A 12,589-nucleotide genomic window follows, 5' to 3' on the forward strand; every position below is an offset into this window, starting at 1 on the left:
ACACGTCTGCACAAGCTTGGCCGTGACTCAGAAGGGGCTGCTGGGTTTGTCCTTGAGACACTGTGAGGCTGACTTAGACCCTCCCTCAGTGTTCGTTCTCTCCCCTCGACCCTGAATGTAAGGGCCTCATAGATAAGTGACCCTTTGTTGGAAAAGACACCTGTTTGTCCTTCTCAGAGAACGGGAACGTAATTCAGTTGTGAAAGTGAGAGAGTTTAACCCCTTCAGGCTTGTGATAGCTCCTGGTGTGGACAACCTTCCCATCAAATGTGCTTTCACTAGTGAAAGTAGGCAGAATTTCAACATCATATTGGGTATTGTCCTTATTTTATGTCAACTGCCTTGAAAATTTCTTGGAGGAAACCCTAAAATCAGAATGTAACATTTCTGTGATGAGCTAGAAATTTTAAAGATTATGAAAAGGATTTTTTAATGTCTTAGAAAATACAGGGCTGGGTCTGGAAAGGTGGTTCCAAAGCTAAGACTGCTTGCTGCTTTCCCAGAGGACCTGAGTTTGGTTCCCAGATGTGGACCAGATGTTTCACAAACAGCTGTAACTCTAGTTCCATGGGATCTGATGTGGCCTCCTCCTTGGGTAGCCACATACACGTGGACACACACACAGACACACATTTACAGCAAAATAAAAATTATATATACATACATATATAATCATTCAGAAAGAGAGAGAGAGAGAGAGAACCAGGTGTGGTGATTCACGGTGCATACCTTTAGTCCCAGCATTTGAAGAGGGAGAGGCAGATGGATCACTCTGAGTTCTGGGCCAGCCAGGGCTACATAGTGAGACCCTGTCTCAAAAATAAAAAAGAGAGAAGATATAGAGCAACAGGAAAATACGATGAAATCTTAACAGTACACAACTCCTTTTGTCTCTTCATTAAGAATAAGGGGGAAGTGCTCGCTTTGGCAGCACACAGACTAAAATTGGGACGAGACAGAGAAGGTTAGCATGGCCTCTGCACGAGGATGACACACAAATTCATGAATTGTTCCATTTGGGGGGTGGGAGGGGGTTTGAGACAGGGTTTCTCTGTGTAGTTTTGGTGCCTGCCCTGGATCTCACTCTGTAGACCAGGCTGGCCTCGAACTCACAGAGATCAGCCTGGCTCTGTCTCCCAAGTGCTGGGATAAAAGCGTGTGCCACCACTGCCCGGCTGCATTCCATATTAAAAATAATAATAATAAGGGGGAATAGCTAAGTTTCTATAAAACTTTCTGAGTCTATGACTTTATGGTAGAAGAAAAGTGTATTTATAACAAGATGGAGTTACTCTTAGACTAAGTGTGATGTGGTAAAATCTTGATGGGGTTCATAAGATGAATTTGGGGACGGTATGTTGCTAGATTTTTTTGTGGGGGTGGGGGGGACTCTTTACATCATTCAGAAGTTCTGGGCACAACATTTTTGTCTTCTCAGCTTTCTCTCCTATAGAAAACAGGGCATAGATACGCGGTTAAATGTTAGTTATCTAAGTATGGTTTCTAAGAACTCTGTAAGAATGAGAAACAAGCCGGGCGGTGGTGGCGCACGCCTTTAATCCCAGCACTCGGGAGGCAGAGCCAGGCGGATCTCTGTGAGTTCGAGGCCAGCCTGGGCTACCAAGTGAGTTCCAGGAAAGGCGCAAAGCTACACAGAGAAACCCTGTCTCGAAACACCAAAAAAAAAAAAAAAAAAAAAAAAGAATGAGAAACAAACCTTGAAACATAAGAAAAATAATAACGTGTGAGTGAATGAATGGATTAAAATTTTGAGCTGGGTCCGGTGGGCACAGGCCTAGAACCCCAGCTATTTGGAAGGCTGAGGTTAAAATACATTTGACCATAAATTGTAAGAACAGAGGTTAGTAGAGACAGATGCTCATGGAAACAGTGAGACAGTTACGCCTTATTATCTTTCCGAGGCTATACATCCTTTTCCTTTCTAAGTCACATACTTTATGTTTTTACTTCTTATTTTGTGTGTTCCATGTATTCACTGGTATGCCTATGGCCTGGCACATGTGTGAAGGTCAGAGGCCACCTTTATGGGGTGGGTTCTTTTCACCTTTACACGGGTTCTGGGAATCCATCTTAGGTCTTTGGAGGCAGGGAAAAAGGTTCACTGGCTGGGACGGCTGGCCCAGCCCTTACGTTACATGGTTTCCAGTGTCATTTACCACAGGGTTTAAAGGTTAAAGGCTTACTTTCAGTTTTTTTTATTACCTTTGTGTGTGGGGGCACACATGCCCTGACATCAGAAGACAACTTGTAGGGACAGTTCTCTCCTTCCTTCTCTGTCCCCCTCCACCACGTGGGGTCCACGGGCGGAGCTGAGGTGGCTAGGCTTGACAGCAAGGCGTCTTCTTGCCCCGAAATTGCTTGCTTTTTTTTTCTTTTTTAGAAAATAAGCTGATTTATTTTATTTTATTTTAGTGAGGGGCATTTAAGATTTAGGAATGGGACCAAACTGCTAAGACACAAGATCCTAAATAATGTTGGCCTTACTAGCCGGTGACCTAAGACAGTGACCTGCCCGCAAGGTATACCGGTGCATCAGCAGCATGAATGTTGGAGGAGGAACCAACCCCTTTGTGATTGGATTAGAGGCCCGCTCCATGCCAGTGATCCCACACACCGCATTGCTAAAGTGGCCAAGGACCGAGACCAGACAGGTCAGGAACCCTGGGGAAAAAATCTACTACCATTATTTTACTAAAAGAGCAAAGTAATAAAATGACTCCTAATGATTTACTGCCATGCCCATAGATCAGTGCCTTGCTCAACCTCATCAGAGAAGCTTCTTTTTGCAATAGATGGGAATTAATACAGAGACCCACAACAGGACAGTGTGTGGAGAGAGAAATGTTGTCGCCCTCAGCCCTAAATGGGATGTCTTCATCACACTCCTCCCGTCAAGGCTCAGGGATCTATGGAGGAGACAGAAGCCTGTAAGAGATGGAGATAGTGGGTAACTCCAAGGAAATCTTTAAAACACAACAACAGGTAAGATTCTGATGTTATATGAAGATTATCAGCCATCCTGGGTTCTTTAAATCTAAAGAAAGATGATTTATTAGCCTATGTCTTTGTTTTTTAGACAAAGTTTCATATAGCCCAGGCTAGCCCTGAACTTTCTAGGTAGCCCTGAGTGGCTCTGAATGCCTAGGACTGAGACACCTATGAATTCACGAAGGCTTTGACAGTTTACGCAAGACCCGCATAGGCTCAAAACAGACAAAATTCCAGCACTGAGAAGGGGGCGTGGACACAAAGTCCCATCTAACCAAGAAGCTATGTGTAATCGATACCTGCTGGGAAAGAGATAATCAGTTTTCTCCAGCAGGAGTGTCACCAGGTCACACCCCATGCGTGGGAATGATTGACCAACACAAAACAGAATCCTGTCTCTCTCATTCTGGGTGTGCTGTTTTGCTTTGGGATTTTTTTGGTTTATTGGCTTTTGTTTGTTTGGATTTTGATTTTTTTTTGGCTTTGGGGTCATTTGGGGGAGAGAGAAAGAACATAAAGTTGCGTGGGTAGGGATGTGGGGAGGATCTGGGAGGAGTTTGGTGAAAGGAGAGAATATAATCAAAATATACTATATCTAAAAAAATTTCAAAAATTCGGTCTGGAGAAATGGTTCAGAGGTTAAGAGCACTGGCTGTTCTTCCAGAGGTCCTGAGTTCAATTCCCTGCAACCACATGGTGGTTCACAACCATCTATAGTGAGATCTGGTGCCCTCTCCTGGTGTGTAGGCAGAACATTATATACATAGTAAAAAAAAAAAAAGTAAATACAAATAAAAATTCATAAATAAAACAAAAAAGGGTAAGATTCTGATGTTATAGGAAGATTATCAGACATCCTGGGTTCTTTAAATCTAAAGAAAGATGATTTATTAGCCTATGTCTTTGTTTTTAGACAAAATCTCATATAGCCCAGGCTAGCCCTGAACTTTCTAGGTAGCCCTGAGTGGCTCTGAATGCCTGATCTTCCTGCCTCTGCCTCCCAAGTTATGAGATAAGTCACTAGGTAACTTATCAGTCAATAGTCAATATCCCAGTCATTTAAAAAGTACGGCTTCTTCTTAGATAAATTACTGCGAGAATAGCAAGTAGGGAATAGAAGATAACAAGGGAGCAGGAAGCTTGCTGGCCACCAATCTCCCCCGTCCCCCCCAGATCCCACAGAACGGGAAAGGATGAGAAAGGAGGCACACATGTTCAGTTCTGAGTGACAGAAAATAGCAGATGTTTGCTATTTTGTGTTTTTCTGTATTTTAAACATTTCTACAAATTAAAAGTGACATACATATCTAGCCAAAGCCCTTTTATTGTCCTTAGAATCAAGTAAGGGGCTAAGGAGACCGCTCATCGGTTACGGCGCTTACTGCTCTGGCAGAGGACCTGAGTTCGGTCCCCAGCACACACAGGCTGGCTCAGTCCAACCGAATCTAATTTTTTTTTTTCGGTTTTTCGAGACAGAGTGTCTTTGTGTAACAGCTTCCCAGGAACTCGCTTTGTAGACCAGGCTGGCCTTGACACAGAGATCCACCTGCCTCTGCCTCCCAAGCGCTGGGATTAAAGGCGTGCGCCACCACCGCCCGGCTAGAATCTAATTTCTCCCCAGGCTGCGGGGCCGGAGATCAGGGAAGCCGCGCCTGCTGCCACGTAGGCTCGCAGCCAGCTTTCGGTTTCCGTGTGTGTCTCCATCTTGCCTGCGCAGACGGGACAAACAACCGGAGCGAAGTCTCGGAGATCTGAGCCACCCAGGTGCCACTTGGGGGCAAGACAGGTACGTGACCTGCGCGGTGGAACCCGCGCGCCACACGCGCTACTACCCCCCCCCCTCCACCCCCTCCATCCCACCCCCGCGGTGCGCACCGTGGCTCGGCCCCGGAGGCCGCTGCCAGCCGCGCGCTGGCGCCCAGCGGACGGCGGGCGGAGCCCGGGAGGGCACGGAGGACTGCAGTTCCTCGCGGGCACCGGCCTGGACGGGGCACCGGCAGCCCGGATCCCCGCCTCCCCGGCTCCGAGCGCAGTCCAGGGCGGCCTCGCCCCTCCTACTGTGCGGTTCCCAGCAAGGGGGCCGCAGGTGGTGCCAGCCCCCTGCCGGGGTTAAGTAGCCCTCAAAGGACCCTTGTGCACTCCGGAACTGTAGACAGAGCATCCGGAGGACAGGAGGGAGCACCCCTGAAGATTCACTTTGCTGGGCAAGCCACAATAGTCTTGCGCAAGCATCTTGAGAGTTACCCATTTCCTGGAGTTGAACTGTCCAAACTACCGGTTTTTGAAAAGCTGATGAAAGGGGTCATTTTCTGGGTTGTTGTGTGCGTTTGTTTTACTCAGTGCTCGGAAGTTTGACTTTGAAGAGCATAGTGAAGTGCCTTGGCTATTTCCCAGAACACTCGAGCATTGTTGACAAATGACCAGTAGCGCTTCCCCTGGGAATCGAGAATTCAATGCTATCTTATTCCTATCTATCTATCTATCTATCTATCTATCTATCTATCTATCTATCTATCTATCTATCTATCTATCATCTGTCTGTCTGTCTGTCTGTCTGTCTGTCTGTCTACCTATCCACCCTTCAAAGTAAGCCTGGCCCTGATACTCTTCACCCACTTCAGACGGGCAGAATTCTGATGGTTTCAAGATGTTTTCTCTTATTAACCAGGTCTGGATTTGCGTGGGAGGGGCAAGTTCGCTTGAACATTAACAAAGGAATGCCGTAAAACAAAGGCCACTGTTACAGGAAGTTCTGGTGAGCTGGAAGTGAACTCAAGGGCTCAATAAATCCTTTCAGGTTAGTTAACCTTTGAAATTTGTTCTTACCCTAAGAGGGGTGGGGTCCGGAGGGGCGGGGGTCACATAAGGCAGGCCTTGACCAACAGGGATGATCTCTCTAGATATTTTAGACAGAACGACTTCCCCCAACCCCCCCCACCACCACCACACACACAGTTTGAAAAAGGTTCTGAACAAAACAAAAGGTTCAGCTCTCCCGTATCACAAACAACCTTGGTTTGTGAGCACACTATTATTTATTTTTATGGTTTGGTTTTCTGAGGCAAGGCTCTCTGTGTAGCTCTGGCTGTCCTTGAACTCACTAGGTAGACCAGGCTGGCCTAGAACTCACAGGGATCCAGCCACCTGCCTCTACCTCCTGATTGCATTGCTAGGATGAAAGGCGTGTGCCACTGTTGGTGACTGTTCCTGGGAGCTCACTCAGCCGTAGTTTATAGCCAATTGAATCTTTATTCCGGCCAGCTGAGACTACACTCCAATGTCCCCAGTACCGGGTGTTTGAAGGCGGAGACATTGTCCTAGCAGCTCACTAGGCAGCTGGGGGCGGGGCTTGGGGGTAGGGGTGAGGCTTGGCGCTCTGCTTAAGCAAGCAGTTTGACCGAAGCTAGGATAAGCAGTTAGCTGGAAGGGGCGGTCTGCACAAGCGGGCCGTTTAACAGAAAGCTAAGCTAGCTGGGGCACCTTGAACTTGGGTTCCCAGAATAGAGTTGGGCAATTTTCCGTGGGATTCTCCATCCAAGAGTCCAAATTCCAGTTAAACTTGAAATGGCCTCAGCAAGAACTGAGGATGGAGGAACCTCTGTACTAGCTTGCCCTGTCTTACCACTCCCCGCCTAGCTGTAAGTGGATTCTGAATGTTTTCCTTACCGGAACTTTCTTTTTGGTCAACAGTTCTTTTTACTTGTAGCTTTTGTGTGGAATGACCTGGTAAAAAATGGGCCTTTCTTTTTTGACCGGGTCTTACTATGTAGTTCAGGATGGCCCCCAATTTGTGATCTCTCTTCAGCAATCCCCCAACAACAACAACAACAAGAAGTAAAAAAGCTGGGCGTGCGTCACCACACTCAGCTGAAATGGCTGTTTCTAGAGGTTTTATATTGTACTTTGTTTTTGGTGACATTTGAGGTTCTTGGCACGTCATCACTTCCTAACCTAAACCAGTTCCCCAGGCTCGGGGGTGTTCCTTCCTCCTGGGAAGTAGGCGTGGCACTGGGGGGGGGCGGTCATGGGTGGGTGGTCCGTTTTACCAGCCGAGGCGGAAGTGGGTTTGGTTTTGTGGATTTCCTTCACTTTTCACCGGCTTTCTGTTAGGGTCTGGGGATCCAGCATGGCCTTTGCTCAGTCTCTGTGGTCTGGGGGCCGTGCGCATCCCTTCGGAGACCTCTCTGGTCACTGGAAGAGGACGATGTCCTTTGTGCTGGGCGGGTACCAGCGTTCGTGAACCGGTTGGACTTGCTGGCTAGCAGCTGGGGCCAGCTCTGCAGGCCGACTTTCCAGAACTCCTGCCGGGGAGGCCGCCTCCTGATGTCTGTGTTCTTTCCAGTGTCTCGTTCCGTCCAGTTTTCTGGAGGTCTCCGGCGAGGACAGGCGATAGTCTGAGCTACTGTTGAGTGGGATGAGCCGGCGACCGCCCGGCGTGAGTAAACTGAGACCCTGGCATTCCCTCCTATTCTGTCTGCTCCCCCAGGGACTTGGGACATTGCGGGAGCTGTCCCCTGGTGAATGCAGGAAAGGGTTCATTTCCTGTCCCACCCTTGGTCCCTTCTGAGTTTTTTGGGGACCTACTCACAGCACCTCCAGACTTGTGGCACCTTTCAATTCAAATCTGGTTCTTCCTTGGAGAGGGGCCAAAGACTGATTAAATTACAGTCGTTACTGGACTCAAATGCCTACTTGTTAAACCAGTGACCTGCTCTGGGTGGAGGACAGTTCTGAACATGGTACATGTTTTTTTCCCCTGTAACCCAGCATTTTAGTTTTCCTTAAATTTCTGAAGCAAGAAGCACTGCCAGTGTTATAATGCTCTTGCTGACCTTCACCTCTGAGACTTGACACCCCACCCTCAGGAGCGTCATCCCCCCCCCCCCCCCCCACCAAACTGAGGTAGCTGTCTTGCCCCTTAGCACAGGATTTCACTTCATACTTTGCATTTTAATATCCAAAACCTTTCAGGCAAGTTCCTGGGATTAGTGCTTGCAAAGTAGACAGAGACCCAACCCCCGACTCCCGCCCCTGTCCCATGAGTCCATTTCCTAGAGATAGCCAAAGGTTGCAGGTTCTTCCAGTCTTTTACACATTGGTGTGCTCAACTACAGTCTGTTGGCTTTTTTTTTTTAAAAAAGGTGTATTTTGTCTCCCCCAGCCCTCCCCACTTACTTTTGTATGATGTTCTTTCTTTCTTTTTTTTTTTTTTTTTTTTTTTTTGGTTTTTCGAGACAGGGTTTCTCTGTGTAGCTTTGCGCCTTTCCTGGAACTCGCTTTGGAGACCAGGCTGGCCTCGAACTCACAGAGATCCACCTGCCTCTGCCTCCCGAGTGCTGGGATTAAAGGCGTGCGCCACCACCGCCCGGCATGATGTTCTTTCTTAAACTGTCTTTCAGAACTGATGTTGGTGGCATCGTTATTTCTGCTTTTCCCACCCTACTATCCCCCACCCCCTTTCCCATCTTCGTGCAATGGTCACTTGAGAATGGGGACCTCTACAAATTGTTTCGTTTGCCCTGATTTTTTTTTTCCCCTTCCTCTTCAATTCTTAGCACTGGGGAATTCTTTCTAATTTTGTGTCACACTTGAAAGAAAAAGACTGTGTTGCGTGTGTGTTCTTGAATCACTTCTTTCCAGGTAGCCTTGCACCCTTATGCTCTTTGTGCCTTCGTCTGTATTTACGCTCCTTTGATGGCTGGCTCTCACAGCCACTTTTTCTTTATCTGGCCATTTAATGCCAGAACACAACACAACACAACAGCAAAAAAAAAAAACCCTTAGCTTTGTTATTTTCCTCTTTCCGGGTTTTCTCTGCTTGTGTCCATTGGAAGAATTAAGTTCTACCAACTTGATATCAGATTCACCACATACTCAACGCTTCAGGTGAAGAGTGTAGTATCTTTTTAAAGACAGCATTGCACTATAGCCCAGGCTGGCCTGCAAGTCACCACGTAGCACAGGTTGGCCTTGAATTCTCCAAATCCTCCTGCTGCGGCTTCCCATGTGCTAAGATTACTGGCATGAGCCACTAACCCAGGTCCGTCAGTGTTTTTGATCTATAGCTAATACCTCAGTTTTTCAGTGTAATTGAAAGCTCCTGCTGCCCTAGCTACTTCTTCCAAGGCTTAGTGTGCTGTGGAGTAAATGACTTCCTTTAATTACCTCATCTGCCTGTGATTTTTTTTTAACTTCCTTTGCCTTTATACGTATGTAGTGCTTGAAAAAACAAAACTGTTTTTCTTGAAGCTTTCAAAAGCAGTCTTTGTTTTTGTTTGCAACCGAGTCTCCTGGAACCTGGGCCATCCTTGAACTCCTGATCTTCCTTCCTGCCTCCAGTGCTCTACTGCTATAATTACAGGTGTGTACCACCATGCTGAAAAGCAGTTTTTAAAGTCACTCAGATCTTTGTTTTAAAGGGTAGGTTCTCGACAGACCTCTCGCTCAAACACCTCTAGGTCTTAGGGGAGCCCACCCAAGCCCCTGACAGGTCACCACAACTCCCTTGCAGAACTCAGAACAACGTTTTGTATTTACATCTCCTTCTGCTGACTGGACTCCCCCTTTCTGATTAGGGATACCGAGAGTAGTAAGAAGTTACGAGCAGGACTTTAACTGGGTTGACTACTAAAACCTCAACAGAAGTTTCTGCCTGACTTAGGCTCTGCTCTAACCCCCAAGGCCATGCTATTTTAATCAGACAGAGCTAAAGCTGTGTGTGCTTGAGGCCTGGGGAACCTATTAAAATGTCGTGGTGGGAACAGGGGAGTTGTGTATATATAGCACAAAGCTGTACCCTGGAGAAGTGATGCAATTCCTCTCTGCCTAGGCACTCCATAAACAAGCTGGCCATCATCTGTAGTAGGAATCTTAAATGGATCTTATTAATGAAATGAAACCTGAGGCCAGTTATTGGGGTGAACGCTGGAAGATCAGAGAGACAGAACAAGCCACAGCTAACCTCACCTGGCCAACTTCTTAGCTGATCTTGTTTCCTCAGACTGGAAGCCTCTGTCTGAGTCCTCATCCAGAATGGGTCTCAGCTGAACTGTGCTGCTAGAAGCCTGAAAGCTTAACCAGCCAAATGCTTCTAGTTTCTGGTCCTCACGCCTTATATACCTTTCTGCTTTCTACCACCACTCCCCGGGATTAAAGGCTCGCTTTCTGGGATTAAAGGCGTGTATCACCATGCCTGGCTGTTTCCAATGTGGCCTTGAACTCACAGAGATCCAGAGGGATTTCTACCTCTGGAGTGCTAGGATTAAAGGTGTGAGTGCCACCATTTTCTAGTCTTTGTATCTAGTGGCTGTTCTGTCTCTGACCCCAGATAAGCTTATTAGGGTGCACAATATTTTGGGGAACACAATACCACCACAATCATCCAGCTGAAATGTAGAGTAAGCCTCTCCCTTTAACCTGGTTGTTTTCAGGAACGTCAGAGAATCTTAAAGAACCAGACAGGTGAGAAATCAGGGCAGGTCAGAGTATCGAGGATGGCCAGGTGAAGCAGATGGGCAGTTTTCATTTTTATTTTCTCGGTTATTTTGTTCATTTCAGAGTCTCTTATAACAACGAGAACTTTTTATAATTAGGAAACAAAAATCTATATTGAAAGGAATTTCAGAAGCTTTCTATCCCCGTTATATGTATGACTTAAGTTTTTGAACTGATCTATGTGCCAAAGGGCCAGTCGAGAGAATCTGTCGTGTAACTGATCAAATGTATTTGCCTGGCTGGAATTTCAATCCAAACCCCGCCAAGCTTCAGGTCTACTAAATACTGAGCTATTCTCTCAGGCATTTACGGTTGGTTATTTCTTAGCTCACCTTTGTTTGTTTTATTTTTTTAAAGACAGTATCAGTATATAGCCCAGCCCGGGCTGGTCTTGAACTTGGCTGTTCTTCTGCCCCAGCCTGGCAAGTGCTGGATTTACAAGGGTATGTTACCAGACCTTGAGAAAGAGTGTGGTTCCTCCTGACTGCTGTTTCATGAAAACATACACCCAGTTCCTCTCCACTCCACAACAGATGGTTTAGATGCCTAAATCAGCAACCTCAGACAAGGCCCAGCCACCTCTTCCTTTATAGAACTTAAAAATGAGATGTGGTCTCTGAACTCAGTTCTTACCAAAGCATTAAAGTTTGAAATCTTGCCTAAACCAAGCAGTTTGGCCTGTTTTGTTTTCTCTGCCAAGGAAATTGAAGCTTTGTTAATTTCTGAATGGAGCAAATCCTTGCCCTGTGGTTTTCCCCAACAAAGTGAGTGAATACTGCAACCATTCACGGGTGACTGCATTTCTAGTGGACACCATTGCATACAAGGCAGGGGTGGTTCTGAGGATATCAGACTGCTGTCCTATTTGGGAAAAAATTACTTTAAATTTCATACACTTTTGCTGGGTGTGGTGGCACATGCTTTTAATCCTAGCACACGGGAGGCAGACGCAGGCAGATCTCTGAGTTTGAGGCCACTCTGGTCAACATAGTGAGTTCCAGGACAGCCAGGGCTGTGTAGAGAGACTCTGTCTCCAACAACAACAACAATAATTTTTTTTTAGGCACTCTTGAATCTATCTTGGAACTATCTCACATGTAGAAAACTGGGTTTGAGGGGTTGGGGGTTTAGCTCAGTGGTAGAGCGCTTGCTAGGCCCTGGGTTCGGTCCTCAGCTCCAGAAAAAAGAAAGAAAACTGGGTTTGAGATTGAACAAATGAAGATTATGGCACCTAAATTTTAAGAGTTTTAGAAATGACCGCTTATCCAGAGTCAGTACAGAGGGTACATTTTTATCGAAATGTACTGAGAATTGGTTAACCCTTTCACTGAAAGGCTAGAGGCTATTTTTGGTGAGCTTGGCTGTGGGCACTGTCTTCTGTTTAAGCTGAGGTCTTGCCAGCTTGCAGGAGGTTCTGCCTAGGATCTTGCCCAGCCTTGTAAGTCCCCTCAAACCACCCTGTGGTTATTTCATACAGTGTAGAACAGTCCCAAGCTCTATCTCCAGGTTCCAAGTATGATAGCCTATCATGCTACCAATTCCATCTTGCTTCAGTGTAGGTTGCAAAGGGACAAATGGACATTAATAATTCATAACAATGTGTGCCTCTCTGCTACAACTGTGTGGTCGTGTGTCAGCTGCTCAAGAGCTCTGACGCCTGCCCAGGACCTACCACAGAACTGGTGGAAGGTGGGAGCCTGTCGATCATCATCCACTAACTCCTGCATGGCATAAAATAAATGCCCAAAGATGGTTTAAAGACTGCTGTGAAGCAGGACAAGATCCAGTTTGGGGACCAGGACAAGCTGTGGAAGAGAGCTTGAAAGATACAGAATTTCAGCAAGATACTGAGAAGGGCTAGGAAGCTTTCTGAGTGGAGGCAACTACATAGAGGTAGAAAAAAATGTTGGGGAACACAGAGGGCTTTGGAGTTGGATTATGGGTAATGCCCAGAAGTAGGAAGATACACTTAGTGCTTGGGCTATGTATGAAAAACTTGTCCCAGCAAAGATTTAACTTCGTTTAAGATGGAGCAGGCCACTCCCATCAACTGGATTCAGTTTTATTGCTCCTGGAGACTCTATTC

The 12,589-nt window shown here is 46.6% G+C and overlaps 1 protein-coding gene and 1 non-coding gene across 4 annotated transcripts in view; both read left to right on the plus strand.

The window, feature by feature from the left end:
* Positions 1–915: 915 nt before the first annotated feature.
* On the plus strand, positions 916–1,018 carry LOC128118071 (U6 spliceosomal RNA). Its single transcript, XR_008220995.1, has one exon. It is a non-coding gene; the product is annotated as a U6 spliceosomal RNA (small nuclear RNA).
* Positions 1,019–4,227: 3,209 nt separating this feature from the next.
* The window catches only part of Cflar (CASP8 and FADD like apoptosis regulator), a 50,370-nt gene continuing 42,008 nt past the window's right edge, over positions 4,228–12,589 (plus strand). The window contains exons 1-3 of one of the 3 annotated variants that reach the window (XM_052749529.1): positions 4,238–4,795; positions 5,678–5,806; positions 7,352–7,444. The gene's annotated coding sequence lies outside the window, so the exon portion shown is untranslated. Of the gene's footprint in view, positions 4,796–5,677; positions 5,807–7,351; positions 7,445–12,589 lie in introns of all 3 variants that reach the window. The other 2 variants (XM_052749532.1, XM_052749528.1) reach the window with 2 other exon arrangements.

This window comes from Peromyscus californicus, unplaced genomic scaffold (genome assembly GCF_007827085.1).
Source record: "Peromyscus californicus insignis strain IS unplaced genomic scaffold, ASM782708v3 Scaffold_21__1_contigs__length_65335640, whole genome shotgun sequence".
In the NCBI taxonomy this organism is placed as follows: Eukaryota; Metazoa; Chordata; class Mammalia; order Rodentia; family Cricetidae; genus Peromyscus; species Peromyscus californicus.